At 40.8% G+C, this 12,524-nt stretch overlaps 1 non-coding gene across 1 annotated transcript; it reads right to left on the bottom strand.

Moving 5' to 3' along the window:
* Nucleotides 1-3,863: 3,863 nt before the first annotated feature.
* LOC112774112 (small nucleolar RNA R71) lies at nt 3,864-3,970 on the bottom strand. The gene has a single exon (XR_003188617.1). It is a non-coding gene; the product is annotated as a small nucleolar RNA R71 (small nucleolar RNA).
* Between the last annotated feature and the right edge of the window lie 8,554 nt (nt 3,971-12,524).

Genomic DNA, 12,524 nt, shown 5'->3' with positions numbered 1-12,524 from the left:
TTGTCACACACTGTGTATTTTTGACAGTGTGCAACACGCACAGCCTTGTGCACACGCACACAAGGGGATATGGCTGCTGTTGGGAGTGCTAGCACACTCTGAGCGTACACACAACCAACGAAGTTTTGCAAGCTGTGCGCACGCACAACCTTGTGTGCACGCACATGTTGGAAGGTGCATTCTGTTGAGGACATTTTCACGCATCGTGCGTATGAACAGAATGGAAATTTTTACTCCCTGTGTGTACGCACACCTCTATGCGTACGCATGATAGAATGGAAACTTGTCTCTCAACAATTTTCCTTTGGCAAGTATACCGAATTGTCGTCAAGTAAAAACTCACAATAGAGTGAGGTCGAATCCCATAGGGATTGATTGGTCAAGCAACTTTAATTAGAGGAATGTTCTAGTTGAGCGAAGCAGAATTTGGTTTGAGAGTTGCAGGAAATTAAATGGCGGGAAAGTAAATAGCAGAAAATGTAAATTACTGGAAATAAAGAGCTGAATGTAAATGACGGAAAGTAAATTGCAGAATCTTAAATGGGAATGGGGAAGATGCTCATAAAAGTAAATTGCAGAAATTAAGGAGAATGGGTAAGATCAGAAATGGGGATTCATTGGGCTTAGGAGATGTTGCATTGATGCCAGGGCATCTTGGCCAGTTTCACTGACCTTTTCTTTACTGTTTTTAGGTTAGTTTCATGCATTTCCTTAGGAAAAAAGCTAGTTTTGGGTAGATATTCACTTACACCTTGATTCAAGCATACATTGTGCATTTTACATTATTTCATGAAGATTTTGCATAAGTTTAGTGACAAATTGTATGTTGCATTGCCCATGACTTGGACTAGAACTTTGATGCGCTCTATTGCTTGATTTCAGGACCAAAGGAAGCAAGGAATGGGAGGTAACTTGCAAAGTTAATGAGAAAAGTGATTGCCAATAACGCTCTCAAAGCCATCATTGACCACGTTAAGAGTCACGTTAACTAAGTTAACGTGAACTCTAACGTGGAGAAGGGAAGTTGAGCCAATGTTAGGGACACTTAACATTGTCACTAACGTTGGCAAATGCTCATAAGTGGCCATGTTAGAGTCCACGTTAACTTAGTTAACATGGCCTCTAACGTTAAAAAAGGGGAGAAACGCCAACGTTAGTGACATTCAACATTGTCACTAACGTTGGCCTAAGGAGAAACATACCACGTTAACTCCCACGTTAACTTGGTTAACGTGGGAGCTAACGTAAGAAGCAAGAGTGGTCGACAACGTTAGTGACACCCAACATTGTCACTAACGTTGGAAGCAACCACACAACCCCCCAAGGAGCCACGTTAACTTCCACGTTAACTTAGTTAACGTGGAAGCTAACTTCCACGTTAACTTAGTTAACGTGTAAGTTAACGTGGAAGCTAACGTTGATGAGTGAAAGAATGGCCAACGTTAGTGACACTCAACATTGTCACTAACGTTGGGGATGGCTAAGCATGGCCACGTTAGAAGCCACGTTAACCTAATTAACGTGGACTCTAACGTGAGATATAGGGGCACCTTGGAACGTTAGTGACAATGTTGAGTGTCACTAACATTCTCGAAGGATGGCAAGCCCACGTTAAAGAGCCACGTTAACTAAGTTAACGTGGGCTCTAACGTGGGAACAAAGGGGGCTTTTCAAAGTTATTGGAAATGTTAAGTCTCAATAACGTGTGCGAAGGACTTAGAGGCAACGTTAGTGGCAACGTTTATGCCACTAACGTTGAAGTTAACGTGGCTTTTACTTAGTAACGTTAGTGAGAAAGTTGATTGTCACTAACGTTCTCGAACTTATATTTTCACTAAACGTTAACACCCCTAACGTCCTGAGCTAAAGTCTCTACCCACTTCACATTTTCTCTCTACAAGTAAAGCCAAGCCCAAATGAAGAAGAGAACTGCTTCAAACTCAAGATCCAAAGGCCCAAGACTTGAAGAGCCAACTAGAAGCTGAGAGAAGTAGTATATATAGGAGTAGCTTTGAATTGTTGAAGAGTTCTGAAAAGTTGGAAAAGAGAACTACTCTCTGTATTTTACCTTCTCTGCAAATTCTAGTGTTATGATGTATTCTCCATATTTGTTTTCATTTTCTAGAGCTATGAACAACTAAACCCCTTTCATTGGGTTAGGGAGCTCTGTTGTAATTTGATGGATCAATACTAATTTTCATTATTCTTCTTCTATCTTTTCTCTTGATTTTACTTGAAAGCTTTCGATCTTCATCCAATTGAGTAGTTATCTTGGAAAAGAAGCTATTCAAACTTGGATCTCTTCTGAACCTTGAAAGAGGAATGAAGAGATCAAGCTAGAAATGCTTTCTTATGCTGGACCAAATTGGGTTTGGATTGGTATGTGACCATAACCCTCTCAATACTTGATTTGGGAAATGCATGTGGTATAATCAGTGACCATACTTCATCTCTTCTCATGAGCAATTGACCAAGGAATTGGCTATTGATCAAGATTTGAGAGATTAAATTGCAAGAAATTGTAATTCAATCAATTAAGATTGCCAAGGAGATCAATGAGTGCATTGATTGAGGAAGAGATGAAAATGAATTTGATCCGGAGAATTGCAACATCTCCTAAGCCCAATGAACTCCCCATCTCTGATCTTACCTATTCTCTTTAATTTCAACCATTTACTTTTATGAGCAAATCCCCCATTTCCATTTACAATTCTGTAATATATTTTCAGTCATTTACTTCCAGTCCTTTAATTCTAGCATTTACTTTTCTGTTATTTACATTCCCACCATTTTATTTTCTACAACTCTCAACTCAAATTCTAGATTCGCTCAAGTAGAACATTCTTGTAATTAAAGTTGCTTGATCAATCAATCCCTGTGGGATTCGACCTCACTCTATTGTGAGTTTTTACTTGACGACAAATTCGGTACACTTGCCGAAGAAAATTTGTTGAGAGACAGTTTCCACCCGCATCAAGTTTATGGCGCCATTGCCGGGGATTGATTGTACATCAACAATGATTAAATTGGAAGATCACTAGATTGAGCATTTTTACTTTGTGAATTTCATTTTTTGTTTGAGTGATTTACATTCTGTTTTAGTTAAACTTCTTCCCTTCCCCCTCTACTCTTTTGTTTTTCTTTGTTATTTTCAATTCTGTTTGCTAACCCACTAACTGTTTGATATATTGCATCACCCACAACTAACTGTAATTCTGACAAAAAAAAAAAATACTCTCTGCACCTATCTTTTCTTGCTTACACTTGATGGTTGTATGACAGGGAGAAGAAGCGGGGCTTCAACTTCCTTCGATTCTGAACCTGAGAGGACCTTCCTTAGATTAAGGAGGGAGGCAAGAGGAAAGAAAGTGGTTGGTGCTGAGGAAGAAAAGGAATTCTTTGAACCAAACATGGAAGACAACATGGAAAACCATCATGAAGAAGAGGATCACAACCATGGGGGAGGAGGTAGAGCGAATCATGCTGGGGAGGATAGAAGAGTTTTGGGCTCTTACATCAATCCAAACCCAGGCAATTGTGGAAGTAGCATCCAAAAGCCAACAATCCATGCCAACAACTTTGAACTTAAACCACAGCTCATCACCCTTGTTCAGAACAACTGTTCGTTTGGAGGAGGTGTTCAAGAAGACCCCAATCAACATTTGACCACCTTCCTGAGAATATGTAACATAGTGAAGTTTAATGGTGTTCATCCTGACACCTATAGACTGCTCTTGTTTCCATTCTCACTTAGGGACAAAGCAGCCAAGTGGCTGGAATCTTTCCCAAGGGAAAGCTTGACAACTTGGGAAGACGTGGTGAACAAATTCTTAGCAAGATTTTACCCTCCTCAACGAATCAATAGGCTGAGAGCTAAGGTCCAAACTTTCAGGCAACAAGATGGTGAGACTCTATATGAAGCATGGGAGAGGTTTAAAGATCTAACAAGGAGGTGCCCACCAGATATGTTCAACGAATGGGTGCAGCTGCACATTTTCTATGAAGGGCTCTCTTATGAGTCAAAGAAGGCTGTAGACCATTCATCCGGAGGATCTTTGAACAAGAAGAAGACTATTGAGGAAGCCATAGATGTTATTGAAACAGTAGCAGAGAACGACTACTTCTATGCTTCCGAAAAAGGAAACACAAGAGGAGTAATGGAGCTAAACAATGTAGATGCTCTGTTGGCCCAAAACAAGCTCATTACCCAGCAGCTGGCTGACCTCACCAAGAAGATGGAGAGGAACCAAGTAGTAGCAATCTCAACTTCATCAACAACCCAAGAAGGAGTGAATGAAGAAGCAGAGGATAGTCAGGAGTAAGCCAACTACATTGGGAATTCACCAAGGAAAAACTATGATCCATACTCCAAAACCTACAACCCTGGGTGGAGAAACCACCCAAACTTTGGGTGGGGAAGTGAGCAAGATCAAAAACAAGACCAGAGACGTTACAACTCCAACAACAATGCAGCTCACCAGCAATTCACACAGAGGACATCTCAACACCCCCACAACAACACTTCTCCACACGCTTATCAAAACCAAAACAGCACATCTACTCCGAATCACCCATCAATTGATGACAAGCTCTCTAAGATCGAAACCTTAATTGAAGGAGTATGCAAAGACATTCGAAACAGTAAAGCATTCAGAGAGGAAGTGCAGTCAAACATGCAGAATCAAAATACTGCCATCAAGAAACTAGAGACACAAATCAGCTATCTATTTAAGCAGCTTCCTAACCACAACCTTTGCTATGATGCCAATTCAAGCAAAAGGGAGGAGTGTCAAGCTATCACACTTAGGAGTGGGAAGGAACTGAAGGAACTGCCCCAAAAACCACAAGAAGAAGGCTCAAATGAAAAGGGAGAAGAGCAAGATGGAGTTCAACCTCCCACGCCAAGTCCGCAGAAACAAAAAGGGATGCCACAACTGAACATCTCAAGAGCTCCATATCCCCAGCTATTGAAGAAAAAAGAAGATGACAACCAGTTCTTGAGATTTTTAGAAATCTTCAAGAAACTACAAATCAACATACCCTTTGCTGAAGCCATAGAACAAATGCCACTCTATGCCAAGTTTTTGAAGGAGCTAATGACTAAGAAGAGAAGCTGGAAGAACAATGAGACTGTGATACTAACCGAAGAGTGTAGTGCTATCATTCAGCATAAACTACCCCAGAAACTGAAGGATCCTGGGAGTTTTCAGATCCCTTGTATTATAGGAGAAATCACAGTAGAGAAGGCTCTTTGTGACTTAGGGGCCAGCATCAATTTGATGTCAGTAGCTATGATGAGAAAGATGAAAATTGAGGAGGCTAAACCAACAAAAATAGCCCTACAACTGGCAGACCGATCGTTCAAATTCCCTCACGGGATAGTAGAGGATCTGCTGGTAAAAGTGGGAGATTTCATATTTCCAGCAGATTTTGTGGTGTTGGACATGCAGGAGGACGCCAAGACCTCCATCATCTTGGGAAGGCCATTCTTGGCCACTGCTGGAGCTGTCATTGATGTTCAGAAGGGTGACCTCACCCTGAGATTATATAATGAAAAGATGACATTCAATGTGTTCAAGGCCATGAGTTACCCACCAGAACAATTGGGGGAATGCATGAGGTTAGATGCACTTGAGGATGAAGTGCAGGAGAATTTTGAAGAAGAAGAACCTGAAGAGGACGAGAGATTGGTGGAGGAAGAATCTGAATCAAGTGAAGAGGTGGCCACAGCAGACATACATATACCAGATGCACCAAAGGAAGAGAACGAAAAGTCAGAAGCACCCAAACTTGAACTCAAAGCACTGCCACCCACTCTCAAATATGCATATCTAGGAGAAAATGAAAACTACCCAGTGATCATAAATTCATCCCTCAGTCAAGATCAAGAGGACGAGCTACTCAAGGTGCTGCGGGAGCAAAAGGATGCCATTGGATGGACCCTTGCTGACTTGAAGGGAATCAGTTCAGCCATATGCATGCATAAAATACTGTTGAAAGATGATGCTAAGCCATCCATTCAATCCCAAAGAAGGCTGAACCCAATCATGAAGGAAGTGGTACAGAAAGAGGTTATGAAGCTTTGGCAAGGAGGGGTCATATACCCAATTTCGGACAGCCCTTGGGTTAGCCCCATACATGTTGTGCCCAAGAAGGGAGGAATCACTGTGGTTACCAATGAGAAGAACGAACTCATACCTACAAGGACCGTCACAGGATGGCGGATGTGCATAGACTACAGAAAACTCAATGAGGCTACACGAAAAGACCATTTTCCCCTTCCATTCATGGATCAGATGTTGGAAAGACTTGCAAGGCACGCATATTATTGTTTTTTCGACGGTTATTCAGGATATAACCAAATAGTGGTTGATCCCAGAGACCAAGAGAAAACCTCATTTACTTGTCCGTATGGAGTGTTTGCCTATAGGCGAATGCCATTTGGGCTATGTAATGCACCTGCAACTTTCCAACGCTGCATGCTTTCTATCTTTTCAGATATGATAGAAAAATTCATTGAAGTTTTATGGATGATTTCTTGATATTCGGAGATTCCTTTCCTAGTTGCCTACATCACCTCGCCTTGGTATTGAAAAGATGCCAAGAGACCAATTTGGTCTTAAACTGGGAAAAATGCCACTTCATGGTGACAGGAGGAATAGTCCTTGGTCACAACGTCTCTCACCAAGGCATTGAGGTTGATAGAGCTAAAGTAGAACTTATTGAAAAACTACCCCCACCCAGTGATGTAAAGGCAATTAGGAGTTTTTTAGGGCATGCTGGTTTTTGCAGAAGGTTCATTAAAGATTTTTCAAAGATAGCCAAGCCCTTAAGCAATCTCCTTGTATCTGATACACCATTTATCTTTGATGAAACATGCATGCTAGCATTTGCACATTTGAAAATGACGTTATCCTCTGCTCCTATCATTTCCCCACCTGATTGGAACCTACCATTTGAATTGATGTGTGATGCATCTGATTTTGCAGTTGGGGCAGTGTTAGGACAAAGGAAAGATAACTTAGTTCATGTGATATACTATGCTAGCAAAGTCCTTAATGAAACTCAAAGAAATTATACCACTACTGAAAAGGAGTTGCTAGCAATAGTTTTTGCATTTGACAAATTTAGATCATACCTTATTGGTGCTAAAGTGATTGTCTTTATAGATCACACAGCACTTAAATATTTGTTTGCCAAGCAAGAATCAAAGCCAAGACTAATAAGGTGGATCTTACTGTTGCAGGAATTTGATATTGAAATCAGAGACAAGAAAGGAGTGGAGAACAAGGTGGCAGATCACCTATCCAGAATCCCTCATGATCAAGGTGGAGGAAATGATACAAATGTGAACGAGCTCTTCCTTGATGAGCAGTTGATGACAGTTCACAAAGCACCATGGTTTGCAGATATTGCAAATTTCAAGGCAACTGGGGCATTACCCCCAGGGATCAATAAACATCAAAAAAGGAAGCTCATGAATGATGCAAAATATTTTGTCTGGGACGAGCCATATCTCTTCAAGAAATGTTCAGATGGAATCCTTAGAAGATGTGTTTCAGAAGAAGAAGGAAGAGAAGTCCTGTGGAATTGCCACGGTTCATGTTATGGCGGGCACTTTGGAGGGGACAGAACTGCAGCAAAGGTGTTACAAAGCGGATTCTTTTGGCCACCCTTTTCAAGGATGCCAAGGAACTAGTAAAAAGCTGCAATGAATGCCAAAGATCTGGAAACCTGCCCAAAAGAAACGCCATGCCACAAAATTTCATCTTGGAACTGGAACTGTTTGATGTGTGGGGAATAGATTTCATGGGACCATTCCCAACCTCATATGCAAACAAGTACATCCTGGTAGTAGTGGATTATGTTTCCAAGTGGGTAGAGGCTATTGCAACCCCAACTAATGATAACAAGGTAGTCATGAACTTCCTCAGGAAGAATATCTTTAGCCGGTTTGGAGTCCCAAGAGCCCTCATCAGTGATGGAGGGAGCCACTTTTATAACAAACCACTAGAAGCTCTCCTCCTACGATATGGGGTAAAACACAAAGTAGCCACACCTTACCATCCTCAAACAAGTGGGCAAACTGAGATATCCAACAGAGAGCTGAAGAGGATCCTGGAAAAGACTGTGGGTGCATCTAGAAAGGATTGGTCGAAGAAGCTGGATGATGCTCTTTGGGCATACAGAACAGCATTCAAAACTCCACTTGGAATGTCTCCATATCAACTGGTCTATGTGAAGGCTTGTCATTTACCACTGGAGCTGGAACACAAAGCTCTCTGGGCTATCAAGATACTAAATTTTTACAGCATTGCTGCTGGTGCAAAAAGGATCTTGCAGCTGCAAGAGATGGAGGAATTCAGGTCACAAGCCTATGAAAACACTAAGATGTATAAAGAAAAGGCAAAGAGAAAAAATGACATGCATCTTGTGCCCAGGAGTTTCAAAAAGGGGTAGCGAGTACTCCTTTACAATTCTAAATTAAGGCTGTTCCCGGAAAACTCAAGTCAAGGTGGTCCGGACCTTTCATGGTTACGAAAGTATCACCATATGGCCACATCGAAATCACGGATGAAGGTTCAGAGAGGACTTTTATAGTGAATGGACAAAGACTCAAGCATTATCTGGGCAACATGGGGGAAAACCCCAGAGTAAAGTACCATCTCAAGTAATTAAGGACTCGTCGAGCTAGCGACGATAAAAGAGTGCTCTGTTGGGAGGCAACCCAACCTCAGGTAGTTTCACTTTCATCTTTATTTCAATAAAAAAATCACAAGTCATTTCCCCTATATTGTAAGGAGCTAAGTTTGGTGTTCCACACCAGAATAATCCAAGAGTGATGGTGTAATTCTAAGTTTGGTGTTCCACCAAAGGACATTGGTTAGAATTACACTCCACTCCAAAAGAACATTGCTAGCTCCATCCAATCAAGAGAAACCACTTAGATGTAGTTAGACTATAAGTGATCATTGCTTTGTTGACAACAAGATATGGGGTTCTCTGCATACGTGCAATGTTTGCACTGGGCAAGGAACTAAGTTTGGTGTTCACACACCAAATTGAGTTAAAAAAGCACCAGCATACATGCAACCTAACTATGTCTCAAGTGCTTTGGGAACAAGCAACTTCCAGTAACCTTGCAGGAATCTTATGAGGAAATGGTGCACCTCCACCCAAAGAAGCGAGGCAGCAAAAACTAGGATGATGACAAAGAGAGAAGGCAACCAGAAATCATCACCCGAAGGTTGTATTGTTACTTAATTCCATTGTACTCAGAATTGTTGAAAGTTGGAAGTCCGAATGCACTTTTGATTTGTAGTTACTCGTAGTTGAACCCTTTTTAAATTCTGTCTTTTAAGTTCTAAATAGGTCTATATGCACTAGTCTTTATGTCACTGCATCCTTACTTTACTTACTTGTATGCTTGTCCCTTTTAATCAAATGAAGAGAGAATGTTTATGTTTCAAAAGACCAGAGTGGAGTTCACACTATGGAGTATATTCATGAGTTTGTGGTATGATCATAAGTTAGCTAAGTTAGTTCAACCATAAGGTGGGATGACAACTATCTGGCTTGAATACTTTGCTTTGAATATACTCATGAGACTAAGTATATGACAAGATCCTAATAAGAGAAAGAGAAAAGAATAATGAAAGTGGAAAAACAAAAGAAAAAGAGTAAGCAATAAGGCTAGGCACCAATGGTTTTGATCTTAAGATATGTGTCTGTGGTGTTCCTGTGTGAGGGATCTACTTGGATGAATAAGCTCTTAGGGGTGCTTTATCACCTGGTAACATGGGTTAACTAACCCGGGATTATCAGCTGAAAGTCCATTATCAAGAGTAACCCTCACCACAGAGCATTTAGTAACCCAAAGAGGTGCTGGACACCAAGGTCTCAAGAAGGAAAATAAATGAACTATATGCCTGTGGTGTGTATGTATGGGGGAGAGACTTGAGGGAGTAAGTCCTTAGGGGTGCTTCAATACCTAGCACCTTGAACCAACTGGTTCAGGAGTGTTGACTGAAAGCTTATCTTAAAAAGTTGCCCCCTTGCAGAGCACTTAGCCTAAGAACACCAATAAGCTCTGAAATGACAATAAAGGGATCAATGAATAAAAGTCTCATGGGATGTAAGCAAAGTGAATGTTTTAAAACATGATAAAGGTCTGAAAGCCAAGAATGAACCTAAGTTGCTATGCATGAAACCACCATAAAATCAGTGATATGACTTCCACAAGAATGACTCATTGCTCTTGGCATTCCATTCATCATTCTCTTGTTCCAGTACTTGCTTAGGGACAAGAAAGCTTTAAGTTTAGTGTTGTGATGCCAGGGCATCTTGGCCAGTTTCACTGACCTTTTCTTTACTGTTTTTAGGTTAGTTTCATGCATTTCCTTAGGAAATAAGCTAGTTTTGGATAGATATTCACTTACACCTTGATTCAAGAATACATTGTGCATTTTACATTATTTCATGAGGATTTTGCATAAGTTTAGTGACAAATTGTATGTTGCATTGCCCATGACTTGGACTAGAACTTTGATGCGCTCTATTGCTTGATTTCAAGACCAAAGGAAGCAAGGAATGGGAGGTAACTTGCAAAGTTAATGAGAAAAGTGATTGCCAATAACGCTCTCAAAGCCATCATTGACCACGTTAAGAGTCACGTTAACTAAGTTAACGTGAACTCTAACGTTGAGAAGGAAAGTTGAGCCAACGTTAGTGACACTTAACATTGTCACTAACATTGGAAAATGCTCATAAGTGGCCACGTTAGAGTCCACGTTAACTTAGTTAACGTGGCCTCTAACGTTAGAAAGGGGGAGAAACGCCAACGTTAGTGACATTCAACATTGTCACTAACGTTGGACTAGGAGAAACATACCACGTTAACTCCCACATTAACTTGGTTAACGTGGGAGCTAACGTAAGAAGCAAGAGTGGTCGACAACGTTAGTGACACCCAACATTGTCACTAACGTTGGAAGCAACCACACAACCCCCCAAGGAGCCACGTTAACTTCCACGTTAACTTAGTTAACGTGAAAGCTAACGTTGATGAGTGAAAGAATGGCCAACGTTAGTGACACTCAACATTGTCACTAACGTTGGGGATGGCTAAGCATGGCCACGTTAGAAGCCATGTTAACCTAATTAATGTGGACTCTAACGTGAGACATAGGAGCACCTTGGAACGTTAGTGACAATGTTGAGTGTCGCTAACATTCTCGAAGGATGGCAAGCCCACGTTAAAGAGCCACGTTAACTAAGTTAACGTGGGCTCTAACGTGGGAACAAAGGGGGCTTTTCAAAGTTATTGGAAATGTTAAGTCTCAATAACGTGTGCGAAGGACTTAGAGGCAACGTTAGTGGCAACGTTTATGCCACTAACGTTGAAGTTAACGTGGCTTTTACTTAGTAACGTTAGTGAGAAAGTTGATTGTCACTAACGTTCTCGAACTTATATTTTCACTAAACGTTAACACCCCTAACGTCCTGAGCTAAAGTCTCTGCCCACTTCACATTTTCTCTCTGCAAGTAAAGCCAAGCCCAAATGAAGAAGAGAACTGCTTCAAACTCAAGATCCAAAGGCCCAAGACTTGAAGAGCCAACTAGAAGCTGAGAGAAGTAGTATATATAGGAGTAGCTTTGAATTGTTGAAGAGTTCTGAAAAGTTGGAAAAGATTGTAATTCAATCAATTAAGATTGCCAAGGAGATCAATGAGTGCATTGATTGAGGAAGAGATGAAAATGAACTTGATCCGGAGAATTGCAACATCTCCTAAGCCCAATGAACTCTCCATCTCTGATCTTACCCATTCTCTTTAATTTCTGCCATTTACTTTTATGAGCAAATCCCCCATTCCCATTTACAATTCTGCAATTTATTTTCAGTCATTTACTTCCAGTCCTTTAATTCTAGCATTTACTTTTCTGTTATTTACATTCCCGCCATTTTATTTTCTGCAACTCTCAACCCAATTTCTGGATTCGCTCAACTAGAACATTCTTCTAATTAAAGTTGCTTGATCAATCAATCCCTGTGGGATTCGACCTCACTCTATTGTGAGTTTCTACTTGACGACAAATTCGGTACACTTGCCGAAGGAAATTTGTTGAGAGACAGTTTCCACCCGCATCATGCATTCTTCGGATCAAGTTCATTTTCATCTCTTCCTCAATCAATGCATTCATTGATCTCCTTGGCAATATTAAGTGATCGAATTCCAATTCATTGGTAATTCAATCTCTCAAATCTTGATGAATAGCCAATTCCTTGGTCAATTGCTCATGAGAAGAGATGAAGTATGGTCACTGATTATACCACATGCATTCCCGAATCAAGTGTTAGTAGGATTATAGTCACCATACCCAACCAAACCCAATTTAGTCCAACATGAGAAAGCATTTCTAGCATGATCTCTTCATTCCTCTTCCAAGGTTCAGAAGAGATCCAAGTATGAATAGCTTCTTTTCCAAGATAACTACCCAATTGGATGAAGATTGAAAGCTTTCTA

Source organism: Arachis hypogaea, chromosome 18 (genome assembly GCF_003086295.3).
Source record: "Arachis hypogaea cultivar Tifrunner chromosome 18, arahy.Tifrunner.gnm2.J5K5, whole genome shotgun sequence".
NCBI classification, from domain to species: domain Eukaryota; kingdom Viridiplantae; phylum Streptophyta; class Magnoliopsida; order Fabales; family Fabaceae; genus Arachis; species Arachis hypogaea.
Note: the sequence above shows the minus strand (reverse complement) of the source record. Positions and strands in the feature narration are given on the sequence as shown.